At 37.6% G+C, this 13,135-nt stretch overlaps 1 long non-coding RNA gene across 1 annotated transcript in view; it reads right to left on the bottom strand.

Annotated features, from left to right (window-relative positions):
• Positions 1-7,875, bottom strand: part of LOC137233080 (uncharacterized) — a 149,362-nt gene extending 141,487 nt beyond the window's left edge. The window contains exon 1 of the long non-coding RNA XR_010947286.1: positions 7,816-7,875. This is a non-coding gene — a long non-coding RNA (uncharacterized lncRNA). The remainder of the gene's footprint in view (positions 1-7,815) is intronic.
• Between the last annotated feature and the right edge of the window lie 5,260 nt (positions 7,876-13,135).

Genomic DNA, 13,135 nt, shown 5'->3' with positions numbered 1-13,135 from the left:
TTGAGAATGCAAATGAGAAATTTAAAAATATTCTTATTGTCTCTAACATTTCTTTTATTTATGTTAAAAATTAGTGGATCTGTTTCATTTAATTAGCTCCTCCTCTCTGAATGCCAAAATGATAAAGGTCCTTACTCTGCACCTTTAATTCCTAACATGGAAATTCTAATTTCAACCTGTGTGCAAACAATGATGCTGAACAACAGGGTGTTGGGGGCAAAGGAGCAGATAGGGCGATGTCAACCCACACCATCAAATTGCAAAGTTCTTTATATTTTTAAAACAGCTTTCTTGAGATAAACTTGATAAGCAAAGAACTGCACATATTTAATGTGTACAGTCTGATGAGTTTGGACACATGTGAACACCTATGATGCCATTGCTACAATCAAAGGAATAGACATATCCAATAATTCCCGAAGTTTCCTTGTGTCCCTTGTTTTGGTTTTTGTGGTAAGAGCCCGTAACATGAGATTTACCTTCTTAATAAATTCTGAAGTGTACAATACTGTATTAACTCTAGGCACCATGTTGTACAGCAGATCTCGATTTAGTCACCTAGCACAACTAAAACTTTATACTCACACAACAAGTCTCCGTTTCCCCCAACCCCTGAGCCCCAAGCAACCACTATTGTCCTCTGTGCTTCTATGAGTTTGACTATTCTGCATACCTCATATAAGTGGGGTCTTTATGTTCTTTTAACTCGTCTTTCTTTTAACTAGTCTACTGTTCTTATCAAGGGACAGTGGTCTTGGTGTTCCATTACATGCACCAATTTGTAAATCTGTTTCCATCTTCTACTGCATGGACTTCGAGTACCATTATTTCTGCTCTGGTTCATCTTTCTTCCATCCACATTTAGACTTAACAAAAAAAAAAAAAAAAAAAGGAAAGAGTCCTTGCTTCTCCAATAGCCTCCTCTCTGTCTTCCTTCGTTCTATGTTATGGGCATTTCAAATAATATTTTACAAAGAATAAAAAGTCAACATATGTCTTCAATTAGAACTGGAGTCCCAATATAATTTTAAAAATAAATTACTTTAACAGGGAAAAGAAACCAATTAACATGGTAAGCAAACTGAACATCCTATTCAGTCTGGTAAATATTATCTTCAAATGAAACATAAGCAAATACTGTTGTAAAAGAGAAAGGTCTTTGGGAAAGAGGCCATATTTATTACCCCAATGTACCAATTTTGTGAGTGAAAGGGGTTCTAAAATAATTAACAGCTGAAAACTGATCTATACCAAGTATAAAATGAGACTTTGACCACCCAAGACTCAGGGCTTTATTTATTTCCTTTTAGTTTCAAGATCTTTATATTCTGGATAGGGGAGAATCATAAACTAAAGAGAAGCTCCAAGAATATATGTCATTGGACTGGACAGATCCCCAGTCTACAAGATGCTGTCAGCCATTTCAATATTCCATTCCACCAATCAATGTGAGTAGTTGCCACGGGGTGACTGGGTCTATGGAAAGCCAGTGAATCCCAAAGGTATGAGCCAATGCCCCATTTTGTACGTTGGAAGAGAGAGAGAGCTCTCAGGCGAAGGTGACGGTGTAATCCCAGATGCAGCAAGTCCACACATCTGCCAGCTGAAAGTAGAAAGAGGAATAAAGGGGTGCAGGAATGAGTCCTTTCCAGGTGACTGACTGCCCCTTTGGGCAGAGGCAAAGTTGTAGGTGCTGACGTGACTCAGGCACTTGTTGCTGTGTCTGGTGGCAAACCCTGCCATTTGCCAACTCTGCTAAAGCTCCATTTGCCAGATGGAGCTGCGACTTCGGTTGCCTTCTCTGTCTTTTTGTTTTTCCTCATCCCCTATCACAACACTCTTAAGCCAAGCCTCCTTTCTCCTTACTGCAACATTGGACCTTTATGATGGCTTCTTATTTCACTTCTTAAATCCTGTAGCGAGCAGGGAGCAAATGTAGTTATTTTATTCTTCTCGTTCTCTACGAAATGGCTGGCGAGACAGCAGATGTTAGTAGTCCAGTTTCCTCCTTCAGCTGCCTGTAGGTTACATTCCTCAAAAGAGAGCTGAATATCCCCAAATCTGGGATGCCCAACGTGTGTTCCCCCATAACTGCTCTGTGAAGAAACTGTCTCTGCTGCCAAAAGGTGTGGCAACTCTTAAATAACATATGACTAAAATAACTGTGCCATGACTATGACACAGAATTTCATATTCCTTGTTCTTGAATTATTGATTTATATTTTAATACTCACTGAGGGGGAAAATAGATTTGAAGTGTCTTACAATGTAACTGTATGTAATGCGTATGTTACACACACACACCAGAAGTCTAACTCAAATTGTACAAGTCAAATGCACTCACTTCCTAAGCAAATCTAGTTAATGTGATTGAATATGAGATCAGTTCTCACTTTTCTGAAAGACATTGTAAAGAGAGAAACCTAATTTTCTTTTGAAAGAGGACATGAAGTAACAAATCAGGGAGCTATCCTCTCCTTGGTACAAAATTTCAAAGTAAGGTGATAATATGGAATTTTATAACTATTGATTAATAAAATTTTGTGAAATGCTTAAAAATAAAGATACTTTTGCAGCTTTATTTTACTTATTTACTTTTGTCTGATTGTTTTATATCAAGCCTTTAAAAAAAGGTTTGATAGAGTAGTATTATTTAAACTTATTCCCAAGTCCAATTTATCTCTTCATCTATTTATCTATCTATGATTCCTAAATTCTGCTTCCAAGTAGTACTCTGTGGGAAGAATTCTACATTTACAGAGTTTGGCAAATGCTGCACAACTCCTTCTTTAATTATACCAAAGGTATCGCAATATAGATACTGTGTACTCCTGCATTCACGGACCCTTTATGCCCTGTCTAACTTCATTAATCCAAGAGCTTGTCAAAGTAATTTGACTTTTGAAGCTCCTTTTCATAATTAACTTTTCATAAAACCTAATAAATTACTTTGGGGAATGATAGCATAAATAATTCAAATCAGTTGCTTTATATAGAGTATTTTTTTTAAATAATCACAGTTTAACATTTGATCAATGTCTACTTTTATTGCTTGTTAATTGTCCTGCCCTAAAAGAGAGTGACCATGCTTGACATTTCTTCTATCTCACAGTGCACAATAAATTAATCTTGGAAATATACTGAGTCCTAAAAATATATATATACGTACATGCATACACACATATATACATACATAAATTGTTGAGGGGATGGTTGCAATATATATATTCCTCAACCATAAGAAAATTATTAGTCAAAACAGTCTGGCTGAAGCAGAAGTCAGTGAAGACATCTGTGAAAACATTTCACCCAGTCAACAATTTGGAAATTTTAAACTTTCAAAACGTTGAGTCTGATGACTAAACTTAACATTACTGGCCAACTTTCACGACATAGCTACACATGTTTCTCTGGTAAGAGCTACACTTTATCAGAGGGGTGGGATAGGGAGGGTGGGAGGGAGATGCAAGAGGAAGGAGATATGGGGATGTATATATGTATAGCTGATTCACTTTGTTATACAGCAGAAACTAACGAACCATTGTAAAGCAATTATACTCCAATAAAGATGTTTAAAAAAATAGTAAGAAAATAGATAACAACAAAGAAGAAGAGCTACACTTTATGTAATAAACCAAATTACAAAATGCCAATGAAGTTTTTTAATAGTTTTTGTTGGTTAATTTTATTCCCATATATTTAAGATTCTTTCATGAAAATGCACTACAGTGATGGGGGCCCAGCGGCCCCATCACTCTACCCCACCATCCAAAAGGAGGGCTTAGTAGGAGACTAATCACATAATAACTCTTAAGAAATATATTCCACAAAATGAATAGGTGATTTATCAATTTTCACAAAGGAGATGGGAACAATTAAGATTTCACCAACACATGTGTCGATAAATTGAAGTGCTTTTAGAAGGAAGATTTCAAGTGCTTTCTAAAGGACAGGGTCCACCTTTCTTATTGCCTCAGACAGAGAGGAAAAGTAATTCATATATTTAAATTAGCTTTGAGTAACGGTGAAAAGAGACCTGAATGAAAGTAATTATCGGGTGTAAAATCTCATTAACTTGAAATAAAAATGAACTGGGGAACGGCAGTTCTGAGTTTCATTTCCCAAATCTGTTCATAAAGGTATACATATCGTCCAACTTTTCTCCTATATCACCAACTACATACTCAGAGGAAATAATTTTGTAATGAGTAATACAAGACTTGGAAAACATGAAAAGGAGAGAGAAAAATAAAATTTGGACCAAGGGTGGTTGATGCACCTGAAGAGTATACATAAGGATGCTTCAGAGACTCAAAAAAATATTACTTCAAATTAAAATGCCTTAACACAGATTTTCCTCCTTATTTATTGTTTTCAAGTTTATAAGATACTATATATGCATAAGTTTTAAATATCCAAACAATCAAAAAATATATAGGGTAGAAACAGTATTCTTCTTTTAATTTTGTTATCTTCTTTTAGCATATCATTTACAAGCTTCTAGTAACATCCACTGGGTATGTATTTTATATATTATATATATATATATTATAACACACACACACATATATGACATAAACACAATTTTATTTTTTAATTTAAAATATGCCATAAGTCCTGTTTTATGACAGTTCATAGATCTACTTCCTATGAAAGCTTGCAGAATATTCTGCAATATGCATATAAATGCAATTTATTTATCCAGTTTTATATTGAAGGATATTTAGGTGATTTTCACTGATTTTCTATTATACATGGTGCCCTAAATTATACCTTGGTACATTCTACTCCGTGTACACAGAACCTGCTTAAGAATATGTACAGAGAGCATCTCTGGAGTGATAGGTTTGAAATATGTAAAGGATAAGGTACTTTGAATATTCCACTGGGTGCAATCATACCTTCTGTTCATCTGTGGGTATACGTGGAAGCTGTGAAATAAACTTGCAGAAAACTTCTACAAATTTTTTTTGACCTTGTGCTTGAGATTTCATTATTATTGGGAATAATTTTTAAATATGCTGGCATTAAAATATCAGGTGTCTTTGAACATTTCAGCCCCAAAAATGTTTGAAATATGCTTTTACGACAGCAGAGAGGGATAAAAACCGAAGTACTACCATTAAGTGCTCTTACAAAGGCAAGCACAGGCATCATCTATTTATTATAGGAGCTTCTCTTGAAATTGCTGCCGAAATTTTATATTTTGAGTAGTCACAGGAGGGAATTACAATATTATGCTGCTGCAGAAGAAATCTTCGCATTACATATCCCAATGAATATTTGATACCACTTATTTTTCATTCCTTGACTCTCTAAATACATCAGAAACTATACTATTTTTTTGTCCAGAACATTTGGAAATAACCCTGATATTCTGAAGAGTCTCAGCTAGTCATGTTTTTAAAATGATTTGTTCTTTACGACATTTTCAGGATGTTTACAGTTTAAGAACACTCAGGATTTAATACTGCACCTTCTACAGTTGAATACATTTTACTTAACACATTTTATTCTGATCATGAATATTTTTGTCTTGCTGGATATTGAATTAGATACAGTTCCTGCTTTGAGGCTCACAATCTCACTGAGAATATGGTGGCAGGTTAGGGTGAGAATGTCGAATGAGGACCACTCATCCTGACCCAAATGGGATAACTTCAAAATTAGAATATCGTGAGGCTCTGGGTCATGAATAACAACTGTTTCTACCTACAGAAATTGTAAAAGGAAACTACATTTTTCACTATAAAGATGCTTTAGATTGAAGTCAGAAAATCTGTGGTCATGCCTCACCTTCACCACATACCAACTGTGGCACTTTGAACTGTCCCTTGCCTCCCTAAGCCTCACTTTTCTTGTCTCTGAAATTGAAATGTACAACGTGGAATACCTATCACACATTCTCACCCCATTGCTCCAGGGGAAATATGCTTCTTTTGCTTTGCCTTCCATCTCCCTCCCCATCCCCCACCAATCTCTGCTGGTAAATTTCTTAGCATTTTTCAAGCCATCTCTGAGTTCACTCCCCTGGGAAACATTACTAGTCCCTTTTTGACAGAAGTTGTTACTCCTTTGCATAGGATACCATGGCGCTTTTAATGCGACTCTAATAGAACAGGGAGGTGGAATTGGAAATTAACACATTTCTGGAGAACTTGCTGTGTGCCAGGCACTGTGCAAATGATATTCACACTTTCTCAGTTAATTCTAAAAACAACTTTTAAAGGAGGTGATGATCTCTCCATTATCCAAGTGATAAAAGAGAAAAGTGAGAAAAAGAGCCTCTGGTGTTTAAAGTCATAGAGCTGGCGATGAGGGAGTTCACAAAAAGGCCCATTTCAGATGCCAGGGTTTGTATTCTTTATACTAAGTAGCACTCATTTTATTATTTTACTTTATATTATATATTGTCCTTGTTTTTTTTCCTGAAGATTCCACTTATATGGCGTTCCTTTTCTTTTTTTTTTTTTGGCGGTACGCGGGCCTCTCACTGTTGCGGCCTCTCCCATGTGGAGCACAGGCTCCGGACGCGCAGGCTCAACGGCCATGGCTCACGGGCCCAGCCTCTCCGGGGCATGTGGGATTTTCCCGGACCGGGGCACAAACCCGTGTCCCCTGCATCGGCAGGCGGACTCTCAACCACTGCGCCACCAGGGAAGCCCCTATTCACTACTTTTTGATTGTTCGCTAGTTTGCAATCTGAGTTAAACAGGAAGCTTCTGCCTCCCTCACACTTCTTACATATATAAACGTCAGGTAAAATATAACAGGAAATATTTATAAGATATACAGAGAGTCTTAGAAGCAAGTAGGAAATTCAAAGTACCAGGAGTGACAATGAACTTCTAAGACATTGATGTAAGTGGGAGATGAAGCCAAAAGGAACACAGTTGATTGGAAACAGATACATACTTTGGGTCTGGGACGGAACATCCACAGGAAACCCATACACAGTGGAGAATAAATAATAATCTTTTTCTCCCATAAACACCAGGAAAGAAAACAACAGCAGCAGCAGCAACTACAATGAAACCTTTAGACAGTAAGCTGTCTAGAGACACTGTCATTAGGCCTAAGCTAGGAATACAGGCCTGCGCTAGCCCTAGGTGTGGAGTGCTAACATCAATTACTAAACTTGTGAATACCCCAAGCCAAAAAATTAACTGAAGCTCAGTCCAGTAAAATAGTTAGGGCTTCTGGAGACGAAAGCTCATATCGAAGCCCTATGAACATTCCCGCAACTCAGCATAAGACCCCTAAAAACAATACCGGCTAAAGGGGAGATTGCAGAAACATACGAAGCACCTGAAGAAATACATTAATGTTAAAGCTCGTAGACAAACAAATGGGAGGGTTGCCTCCCAGGGACACAGGTAATAAAGCAATCTGAAAAATAATTTTAATTTAGGATGTTTTAAATAGAAAAATAACAAAGAATGTTTCCACTATGATGATCTGAAAGTACTCTTGCTACAAATTCCTAGGAAGCCTGGGTAAAACATAATAAAAGCATATTTTAAAGGCACAAAAGAACACTTACAAATGAAAAGTAAGCCACCAGGTGCCAAAATGAAGAGGGAATAAAAACCAGAGCTCTAAGCATCTATTTATTATTAATGCCTCGGGGGCTGAACAGGAGGGAAAGAAAGGCAGGTAGGTGCTTGCCTCTGTCAAATTTGGGTTTGGGTTTCAGTGCCCTTGTATGGACAGGAAACAGGGGCTTACTTGGGGTGCACTGTTGGAAGAGACCCCTGCACAAAGCTGGAACCTACAAAGGACCACAGGAATTATAAAAAAAAAATGTCCACTTACTGGCACAGGTGGACCATGGAGGCTTCTCTTCTCTATCTCTCTTCTGGAACTGATTAAAAATTTTCTCCTGAGGTATCCAACCCTGAGTGAGGGATCTGTACGAGAACATAATAAATTTCTGTTTTAAATGATTGCAGAAATAAAAAGAATTACTGAAACTAAAGACATGAAAAGACATCATGACAAAAGGGAAGGGGCCAATTTTTTTACAAAGAAAATTACATACAATTTCTTTAGAAAAAAATTAAAACTGAAATATAGAGTGCAGAGAGGAGAGGGCAAAAGTACGGATGACAGATTAAGATACATGGAGTATAGGAAGAGAAGTTACAATGCTGTGACAATAATCAAAGAGACAATGGGAAGGGTTTTTGAAAGTTAATGGCAGGAATTCTCATGTTTGAGAGATACAGTGAGTCTTGGGACTTCCCTGGTGGCACAGTGGTTAAGAATCCACCTGCCAATGCAGGGGACACGGGTTCGATCCTTAGTCCAGGAAGATCCCACATGCCGCGGAGCAAATAAGCCCGTGTGCCACAAGTACTGAGCCTGCGCGCTAGAGCCTGGGAGCCACAGCTACTGAAGCCTGCGCACCTGGATCCCGTCTCCGCAACAAGAGAAGCCACCACAATGAGAAGCCCGCACACCACAATGAAAAGTAGCCCCCTCCCGCCGCAACTAGAGAAAGCCCCCACGCAGCAACAAAGACCCAACGCAACCAAAAATAAATAAATAAATAAATTTTTAAAAAGACAGATACAATGAGTCTCAAGCAGGATAACTGATAAATCTACAACTATATGACTTGTATACAAATATAGAGAAAAACTATCTCAATAGCGAACAGAAAGAGAGGCTACTTTAAAAGGAATAATAATTAACACAGTTGTAAACTTTTCAAAAGAGAAAAACAGAGACCAGAAAGAAAATGAGCAAACCAAATAAATAGGAAGGCTGGTAAATGGCAGGAAAAAATAATGTGGTATAATTGAATTTAAATATATCAAGAATTATCATCAGTATTAAGAATTAAACATGCCATTTAGAAAACATATTTATAGATTGAATAAAAAATAAACATCAGCTCTATATAAAATTATACACAATGGAGAACTAAGGAAGGAAAGCTAAAAGAACTGATATTTCCTTAAATTATTTATTAACATTATTAACCAGAAACACAGGAATTAATATAAAAGGTATTTATGTTTCTTCAATTTCCACAGTCATGCATTAAAAATAGTCATTTGAAAAATGAAAAATTATGTTTAAAATTTTCTTGCAATTTATCTATTACATGACCCTACATCTCGCAACATACCTTCTTGGCCCCCAAAACTCCACCCATCCTGGTGGTCCTCACAATATAGGGAGATTGAAACAAGTCAAACCAGTTAACCCTGAGACAGATCCTACCCCATCCCATCCAACCCAGTTTTTTTCACCCACCCTCATTTATTACATTAGGACTCAGAGTCTATTTGGAGTATGGAATGGGATAAATACAACTGTTTCACTGCAACCTATTTTTTAATCCAATCTAATCCAGGATTAGAATAATTGAATGTGAAGACATCAACACGCTAGATGAGATTTTTAATTTTAAAGAAACCTTCTCACAAGCAAATGACCTCAAGTTCCTCATTTTGAAGGAAAAAGCCCAGTTTAAGGCTGCAACGTATCAGGTGGTTGAGATGTCTGTGACGATGATGTTGATGACAGTGGAGATTTAACTGTGATAGGCTTTTTTGTTGTTGTTGATTTGATTTTTCATATTTTTCCAGTGTTATGATTACAAAGTTTCATACTTTTTAATGATTTTCATCTACTCGATTTTTTCCATAAGCCCTGTAAATTTTAGTGTTGGGAGTGTGTGCACGCACACACACAGTTTACCCTTGAACAACATGGTTTGAACTGCACAAGTACATGCTTTTTCAGTAGTAAACACTGCAGTACTACAGGAACCATGGTTAGTTGAACCTGCAGGTGCAGAACAGTGGGTACTGAAGAACCTTGTACACTGAGTGGTGGCTGTTAAGTTACACTCAGATCTTACACTGTGTGGGGAGGTCAGCTCCCTTAACCCTTGTGCTGTTCAAGGGTCAGCTGTAGAAACAGATATACACAAACATGCACACAAACACACACAGATATACACAACACAAATACAGACACAGATATACACAAACACACAGATATAGGTACACATACACACACATTCACATATGCATATATAGCATTATAGAAGAAACACATACATCTGAACCTCTCCATTCCCAGAACAAAGACACAAATGACAGCACAAGCCTGAAGACACTGTACCTACTCCTTTGGACCCTGTTCTCTTCAAGACACACTGAGTCCACTGGACAATTAACGTCCTGTATATATCCTGTCCTAAGGCCCATCACAAGTATCTGGTTAAGTGTAAATCTGGTAGGGGATGAGGGTTATGCTCAATGTTTGATTCTCCAATAACCCCTCCACCACCTTGACACACACTGTACATGGTGCTGGTAAAGGAACCATATTTTCATACAAACACTCATTTTATTAATTGAGGTCAATGAACTGGGTATATTTTTTACTAAAACAATCTCTATACCTGTGTCAGTAAAGCTTCTCTGTATTTTCAACCAGATTTATTTCATTCTTTGTTTCCTGTCTCCTGGGGTGAAAAACGTAAACTATTTTTTAATAGAGAAGAGGGGATATGCCATAGGATAGAACAGGGGTTAGCAAACTATGACCCATAGGCCAAATCCTGCCCAGCCCACTTCTGTAAATAAAGTCTTATTGGAACACAGTCAATCCATTCATTTACATATCATCTATGACTTCTTTGGAGTTACAGTGGCAGAGTTGAGTAGTTGCGACAGATAGCATGGTCCACAGAACTGAATTAGAAATAAAATAGAATATTTACTATTTGTTCTTTTAGAAAAGAAGTTTGCCAACCCCTGAGATTGAACCCTAAGGCCTCTAAAAACTTGTAATTAGAGTTTCTGTTTCTCTTGCCTGTTTTCCATCCCAGAGTAAGCCATCAATTGTGCCGTCTAGTAACTCTTATCTCCCTAAAGGTATTTTAAGAGACAGAAAACACTTCCATCAACCACTGTCACTTCTTCCCTAACCAAAGAAGGAGGAGATTGAAAAGATTTAAAAAGTTCTTATTTTGGTAAAAGAAGACAATTTTATCTTCAATTGGGAAAAAATAATTGATAGCTCAATTTCTGCCCTTGCATCCACACTTGTGTTGATTTTGCCCCCTTTATATTATGCATTGGAATTTGTATGTCATAGATATATACATATACAAGTGTCACATACAATATGTGATGTTGTTGTCTCCTTTATCCCCTCCTAAAACAAATCCTTGGGTATTTGTTTTTTGGTTATCTTTTAGCTTCAGTGATAATTTGCATAATTTGTGTCACTTTAGATGTACCTCTAACCCCCCACCAAATGTGTAAATTGAAAGAAGTTAGCCATCTCCTCTCTGAGCTATTTAAAGTAAATTCTGTTGAAAGATATTAGGTGAGAAAGGTTAATGTTAAAATAATGCAGACAAATGGTGTCTAATACAATTGAAATGATAAATGATCATTTGAATTTTGTCTCCAGTGGAGATGCAGGGTGCTGATGAGCTCAGTGTGCGGTGCTGCTGTCTCCTATTTGTCATAATTATAGAATAGATTTTAGGTCATTTACCTAGAAAGAGTGTCTAGAGTTTATTGTTTAAATGGAAACCTTTCTCTGCCTGGAAATCTTCCTGTAATCTTTTATTATCTGAGACAGATGAGCAGTCATCCCTGACAAACTGAATGAAGCCATTATTAGTTGGGAAATTGTATGTTCTGGAAAGTCTCATACTTGTTCACTGCTCTTAAATACTGTGACTGGCTATTCTCTCTCTTTTGTCTCTGTAAATGTGAGGGGATGTGTGTTATGCTGGTAAATACGTTATTGGCTTAAATGTTCCTTAATGTCCAGTATGCCCAGTCTTCTTCATTACTACTAGGAGAAAACTTTCTCAAGCTGGCATGCCCTCATTCTCCCAGTCTAAGAACAGTGGAACCTGAAGAAGACTTCTAGAAAACTATAGATGCTCTCTTGACAGGGTTTCCCTGGTGGCGCAGTGGTTAAGAATCTGCCTGCCAATGCAAGGGACATGGGTTCGATCCCTGGTGCGGGAGGACCCCACATACCACAGAGCAACTGAGCCCATGTGCCGCAACTGCTGAGCCTGCGCTCTGGAGCCCGCGAGCCACACTGCTGAAGCCCACATGCCTAGAGCCCATGCTCCGCAACAAGAGAAGCCACAACAATGAGAGGCCCGCGCACCGCAAGGAAGAGTGACCCCCACTCACTCACCGCAACTGGAGAGGGCCCGCGCACAGCAACGAAAACCCAATGCAGCCAAAAATAAATAAATTTTTTAAATAAATTTTTTAAAAATATTAAAAAAAAGAGATGTATCAGTCATATCTCACACATCTGACTTTTATTAATAAGTTTCTTTTCCAAGACACATATACTAAAAAAAAATCTAAAACAAACAAAATACCAAGAAAATTAAAACACCATTACTTCCTCTCCATCTTCACTATCAGCAGATGCCCCTGTTTATATTCCACTGAAGGAAGAGAAGCAGTCAAAGGAACATATGTACAAGTTCCACCATATAAACCCAGCCACCTACATCTGGGCCCGCATGCTCTACCTTTTCTCCCATTACCAGGATGAGTTATCTATGCCCCTACTGAAGGTCAGCTCATCTGTTTGTGCACTATGTCTCGCAATATGATTTTCCTCACTATTGGATGATTCCTATCAGCATTAAAATAGGTTCTTATTTCTCCATTTGAACAAACCCTCAAACATACCAACACAGACCTCTTGATTTACTTCACCCTCCAATTTGGTATTACTTGTCTCCTTACCTTTATATCTAATTCCTGGAAAGAAATCATAACTGACTCTCATTTCTCTTTCCCGTTCTCTTTAGAACCCACTTCAGTCAGGTTTTGCATCTCCAATTCCATTGCAATTTCTCCTACCAAGGCCACCAGTGAATGTTGTTAGGTTAAACGGTAAATATTCACTCCCAATGTTCCTCCACTTATCAATAGCATTTGATCAGCGTATGCCCCTCCTCCCACTCAGTTATGAGGTCAGCATTACCCTGAGAGCAAAGACACTACAAGAAAAGAAAACTACAGACTAATATGCCCTTTATAAACATTTGTGTAAAAATCCTTATCAACATAGCAGCAAACTGAATTCTGAAGCATACTGGTAGGATTATACACCACGA

Source organism: Pseudorca crassidens, chromosome 10, assembly GCF_039906515.1.
Source record: "Pseudorca crassidens isolate mPseCra1 chromosome 10, mPseCra1.hap1, whole genome shotgun sequence".
Lineage (NCBI taxonomy): Eukaryota > Metazoa > Chordata > Mammalia > Artiodactyla > Delphinidae > Pseudorca > Pseudorca crassidens.
The sequence above is the reverse complement of the archived record's forward strand: the minus strand, read 5'-3'. Positions and strand labels throughout refer to the sequence as shown.